At 45.0% G+C, this 6,343-nt stretch overlaps 3 pseudogenes; 1 reads left to right on the plus strand and 2 right to left on the minus strand.

The window, feature by feature from the left end:
* The first annotated feature begins 337 nt into the window (after window positions 1-337).
* On the plus strand, window positions 338-2,943 carry LOC121530408 (annotated as a pseudogene).
* A 421-nt stretch (window positions 2,944-3,364) lies between these two features.
* LOC121530407 lies at window positions 3,365-4,054 on the minus strand (annotated as a pseudogene).
* A 324-nt stretch (window positions 4,055-4,378) lies between these two features.
* LOC121530406 lies at window positions 4,379-6,024 on the minus strand (annotated as a pseudogene).
* Window positions 6,025-6,343: the final 319 nt, after the last annotated feature.

A 6,343-nucleotide genomic window follows, 5' to 3' on the forward strand; every position in this document is an offset into this window, starting at 1 on the left:
GATTAAAGTTGGGTACAAAAAATGAAATCCCGAAAGGGCCACAAGCCTATATTTATTTAAAGTAAGATTGAACTAAAATGGAGTCATAAATAAATTTGAAAGTAATCTAATAGCCCTTTTAAACCGCTTTCACGACACCCCAGTCTTTGTTCTCTTGGCTAAAAATCGATACCCACTTATCGCCTATCCAGACCTTGATAGTGTGAAATCAGGTTTTGAAGCCAATTGGAAACAATGCAGAATTAATATTTTTGTTTCACGCGACCACACAAGGCACTCGACGAAACTTTCACTGAATGCTCGACCAGGACACGACAGGAAATTAGCTAGTCCCACAATGGACATGGCCAGAAAGCATTTTGGCCGCGACCACGGGGTTACCGTGGGCCGTGAAGAGCATACGGTAGGCACAAATTCACCAGAAAAGATTGTCTTATCATGGTAATTAATATTTATCGTTCCACTTTTTGCCAACAACTCAAACTCCAGAAACTTGGCTCGGAAGACGATCTGGCCAGGGCGAAGCTTCCGCCCATGATGGAGGAGCAGTGTGGCCGATGGGCTACCATTGTCTGGGGCCATTCTCAGCCCTAACACAGCCTCTATGTGGCCCCAAGAAATCCCTAGCCAACGCTAGGTGGCGGCGCTCGAGCTGGCCTCCGGGCCAAACGACCAGCCGGAATATCGATTCACGAGTTCGGTTTCGGGTAGGAGAGGAAAGACGGTTACCGGAGCAGAGCTCTACCGAAGCTACTCAGCGCCCCGTTCGTGGAGGATGAACAGCAAAAGCTCCAGTGGATCGCCCACCTAGAATTTTCCACATCAAAGGAGGCTACAGAGCTGAGCTGGGAACATATGTAGATGTGATGCTACCACGCACCGAAAAACTTCGAAACATGAGCACGCCAAGGTATCCCTCACACCCTGCGCACCCAAAGCGAGATGCCTGTCTGGAGCTCTGGCTAAGAAGCAGAAAAGCGAGACGAGCTACCATGTATATAGTCAAGGGTAGGATATTTTATGAACAAAAGGCAATTCAACATACTTAACCATATCTTTATTTGTTAGCTTCTAGCAATGATCAGCTGATGACATCGAAGCAGATCGAGAAGGACCTTCTGCGAATCCCTGCCTACGAATGCCTGCTTCAGCAATCAAACGGGGACGGGCATTCACGCCTGCGGCATCCTGAGGGTATCGCGTGGCTTTTCCCTGACATCGGCTATTGCCAGGGCACCGGAGTGATTTTGTTGTTTGCTGCTATTCGCTGGAGGAGAAAACGCCTGCTGGATGATGGCCCACCATTGGAGGGATCTGCTGCCAGCTTCGTACTACAGCTCCACCCTACTCGGCATTCAGGCTGACCAGCGTGTGATGCAAACGCTCATAGCCAATTATCTGAGCAGCGTGGATGAGTCGTTGCGGAAACATGACGTGGTGGCTCGCTTCGACCACGCTGCATTACGGCTCGCCCTGTTTGCCAACGGCGGATTTGCATATGAAAATCCTGGTACGTATCTGGGATTGGTTTTCTACGAGGGCTCCATAGTGCTTTTCAATTGACACTAGGAATGCTCAAGGTAAAAAGGAGCAAAATCTGAAGCACCTAGAAAACTCAGCTCAGATTTTCAATTCGCTATCCGACATTCCCCGGCAGAAGTCACCGACGTGAGAAATGCTACTTCCGTCCGGGCTCTAGAGAGTGGGTGGCTTCCCTAAGCCCAGACGGTAATCGATACCCATCGAAGGCGCCATCTAGCATATCTTATGGCGGATCAAGGTCACCAGATAGGAAATCCCGAGGCTGCTCCAAATCTTCCAAAACAGCTAGCTAGTCCGACGAGCAGGTACGGAAGCAAATCTATCCTGGAGGCCTTTCTCTTTCGCGGCGACGCCGGTGAAGGTGATCGGCTAAAGAACAAAAACATCCGGCAAACGGAGATTCTAGTGGTTCGACCTAGAGAGGCTATTCTTAAAGTGGGTCGCCATTTCATCACCATTGAACCCAAACTTCCGGTCACATCCAGCTGACTGCCAACTACTACAGCACCGAGTCTGCCAAGGACCACGAAAACTTTATCAACGTAGCAGAAACGCGTAAACGTCGGGCCAAAGCGTTGCACGACTTTGAGCGGCACGACGACGATGAGTTGGGCTTCAGGCGAAACGATATAATTACGATCATTAGCCAAAAGGACGAACACTGCTGGTGGGTGAACTCAACGGACTACGCGGCTGGTTTCCGGCAAAGTTTGTTGAGCTACTGGACGAAAAGGAGCAGAGCTGTACACCACGGCAGGGGACGATTGCGTCTCAGAGACAGTTACAGACCTTGTTCGTGGCACTTTAGCGCCAGCCATTAAGGCCTTTTTGGAGCACGGCATGAAACGGCCAACGTTCCTAGGGCGGACCTATTCACCCTTGGCTGTACATTGAGGAAGCGGCCACGCGAGAGGTGGAAAAGGACTTTGAATCGGTGTACAGCCGACTGGTACTGTGCAAAACATCGTCTGGATGAAGACGGCAAGGTGTTAACGCCTGAGGAATTGCTCTACCGTTGCGTTCAGGCCATCAATCAGACGCATGATGATGATCCCCACGCCCAGATGGATGTTAAGTTGCGTTCGCTTATCTGCTTGGGCCTTAACGAACAGGTTTGCCTTTACCTCTGGTTGGAGGTTCTCTGTGCCTACCAGGAGGTCGTGCAAAAATGGTATCACTCGTGGGGCTTCATCGATTCACCTGGGTGGGTGCAAATCAAATGTGAGCTACGAATTCTCTCCCAATTCGCCTTCAACTTAAACCCTGATTTTGGGAACTGCCACCCAAAGCGCGGCAAAGAGTCGCAGCCGCTCAAGGATGGAGTACGGGATATGCTGTTGAAACATCATCTCTTTTCATGGGATTTGTGAAGCTTGTCCCCGCCGTGTATGGAGTTCCAAAATCGTTGGTAATCAACCGCGTATTCAATATCTCATTACCCCACGTCTCGTTTCTATATTTTTTATTTGCATTGCAATTTTTGATTCTTAGTAGCTAGCATCCGCTTTTTTTTACTTCTTTGTTGTCGTACGCCTAACTTAAGTGCTTTACCATACCGATCTTTAGCTGTAATCTATAACTTTTAATTCGCCCTATGTCATAGCTCGTGCCGTTTGTTTACTTAATATCCATCCATAATTATAAAACTTAGACCACACCAATCTACTAAATTACAAATGTAACGTACCTTTAGAATTGAAATCCAAGTCTTATAAAAGTACATACATATTTATTACTATATACACATAGATGTTTAACTGTCTAAATGCATTTCATTAAAAGTTTAATATATATATTTAAATTGTACACAAACCGTATGTTTCTAGTTGCACACCAATCCCAAGTAGTCGTCCATCAAGGTGCTAATAGCAACTAAAAATTGATCCTTAGCACTGGAACATACTTGTGTTTAGAATACAACCTTACAATTCCCGTGGCATCTACTCGAGTTCCCACAATTTTAAGCCAATTTTATCCTCTCCGGAGATTACCACGTCCTCATCTTTGCTCTTGTAGCAGGGAGGATTACCGTTTGGACAGAATTGCATGTCGGCGGGAATAGACTAAAATAATAGACAAATGAATAATTCCAAGACTACAGCAACATAAAGTCGTCACTCTACTCACATGATGCGAAATAAACAGGACAGCGGGCCGATTTCTGCAAACATGCCCTTTTTGTTGATCTGTTTGACCACCGCGTCCTACGCACTTCGCCTTTAAAAGGCCGAGTGATTGCTTTTTTATACTTTACTGGGTATACCACAAATCCCTGGCCCGGCTGGATGACTCGGACCCGATCTGATCTATCGTTGTTACTCTATCACACGAACCCGTACTCCTGTACAGGTTCCTTCCACCTCGGGTAAAGCTTCTGCTTCACGGTCTCCAGCAGCTGCGGACCAAGTAGCGTGGATGCACCAGATCTCGTGCTCGAGATATCTATGATGGAAAGACAGTCAGCTTCTACTTCATGGCCCTTCCAAAGGGCCATACTCACGTGGTAAAACATTGTTGATGGCGTTTTTAATAAAAAAATAAACAGCCGGAACCGCTTAAAGACGCTGCTGGAGTGACCAAAGTTCGCGATGCACACCATCCCACAAAAAGGGATTTACCGCCATCACAATGGACCGAATCTATTTCGGCGGGAAATTTAAATGAATTAAAAAGAATTTATAAAAAATCTGCAATTCATTTGGGGGTAAATTCTGATGAATTTCAATGTATTATCTCGAATTAACAAATATTTTTATTTATAAATAAATACTGCAGAGAATAATAAAATACTAATACTTTTTTTCCTGAATTACATTGCGCATTTATTAACAATTACCTAATGACTAAATCTCACGAAACAAAACAATCTAATCATCTTTGAAGCTAACGTAAAATCTTGAGCTTCCCCTCCGTTTCGGAAAGATACGCATAAGCGGATTTGAAGCCAAACTTTCAAAATAGGCTACGTAGAGGGCCAAGTAATAAGTCAGTACGTCCACTAGCCAGACGCTTGGAAGTTCAAATACCAGCACTAGGGCGTATCTGTGCAGATAGTTGACAAGAAACAGTCCGTAGCTGACTATAAACCGATCCCACCATCCCATGTCGTAATAATAGTGCAACTTCTGCTGTGGATCCTGTTTTTATTCCGTTGTCTCATGATCAAAGCTATAGTACTTTCGTAGCCTTGACACAGGCTAATCGCTTGGCAAAGAATATGTTGGCGTCCACCGAAAACATGGTGTTCATATGCCAAAGACCGTGGATGAAGACTTCTGTCGGTAGAAATCGTCCCCAGTGTTTTCCAGAGCTGGTTCGTAAACCTTTCGCATACAATATCCAAGCGAAGCTTTATTGCGCCAGTTTCTACCGCAGATGTTTTTCGTCTTTGATACCAAGCAAATAGCCAGAGCGCCACATGTGGCAGTGGTTGCTTCGAGGAAATCCTGATCGTGGGGATTTAATCGATGAGCCCCATTGTTGTAAAGCCAATAGAAATCCAAACTGAGTCAAGGCTAAATCCTTCTGAGTGATCTGCCCAGCTCCTCTGCGAGCACAGGCATGGCTGCCCGGCTGTGGGCCTTCCACCTCCCCCAGCCTGTTTTGCTGAATCCAAAACCTGCTCACGAATTACCCAATGCCAATGGTTATACCAGGCTTGCGTGTGGAATATAGTGCGCACATACCGACGGTAAGCAGTGGTGCTGTCGAAAGATTGTCGTGTGCAGGAAAGCACTCCGGAGAATTGAGGGAATAGCCAATGCAGCGATTAGTCCAGCCAACATTCCAGCGTTCATCACAAAAACGAACGTACTAAAGTAGCTCTGACCACTGCGGAGAAGAAAATAGAATAGTTAATCAACCTCCCGAAAGAAGGAATAAATTCAAAATCATTTTTTTAAAGAATCCATTTAGGTTTAAACATTATTAGTTTATTCTATTAATATTTTGAAAAATTGTATTTTGAAGTCAGAAAAATGATTTTAAGAATAATGAAATTAAAGAAATATAATCTAAGAAAAAACGGACACATTTTTCTTTATTGAAATATGTCTACTGCTACTGTGCATTTTCTATAAATAGTAATATATACAACCCATTGAACAATTAGTCAGGCAACTTACCGCTTGAATAACTGCTCATTGTACCATGGAGAGTAGTTCCAAATCCGACCCGCTATCGCCCTCCTGACTGCCGTCATTTAAAAGGTGCTTCAGATAGACCTCCGGATCTCAATATCCTTTTCCATACCGTCTTTGTATTATGACCATCTTTGGAGTGCAATGGTGTATCCCTTTTCCACTGTTCGCTGGAAAGTGGCGATCCATGAAAACGAGCTTGGGGGCCACATTCAGATTACAAGTGAAGAAAGAAGAACAAAACAAATCGTCGGCAAGAGAGAAAAGTTTTTCTTTTGGCCCGTTATCCAATTGAATCCGAATCGACTGTTCACTTACCCGCCAACGCTTTGTGGTCGGGCATTTCGGATGAGTTGCCTCTATTATTAGATCCATCAACCTGCATGTCGGCCCGAGTATTGCCCAAACTATTTAGCGAATACACCATTTATATGCAAAAACATTTTACACACACAAAGATGTACTTGGCGATGGCTATGAATCACGGCTGCCCTGCGTCGTTGCGGCCAAAGAACTGAGCTGCAACGACGCAGAAGCCCCAATAAATAATAATCGTAAGCCGGTCATTGGCGCGTAAACGGGTTTCGAACTATCAAGTTGATAGCGAATTTAGTAAACTTTTGTTTACGCAATTTAGTGTGATAGAAACGCAACAGTTAAAA

This window comes from Drosophila eugracilis, unplaced genomic scaffold (assembly GCF_018153835.1).
Source record: "Drosophila eugracilis isolate 14026-0451.02 unplaced genomic scaffold, ASM1815383v1 contig_724, whole genome shotgun sequence".
In the NCBI taxonomy this organism is placed as follows: Eukaryota; Metazoa; Arthropoda; class Insecta; order Diptera; family Drosophilidae; genus Drosophila; species Drosophila eugracilis.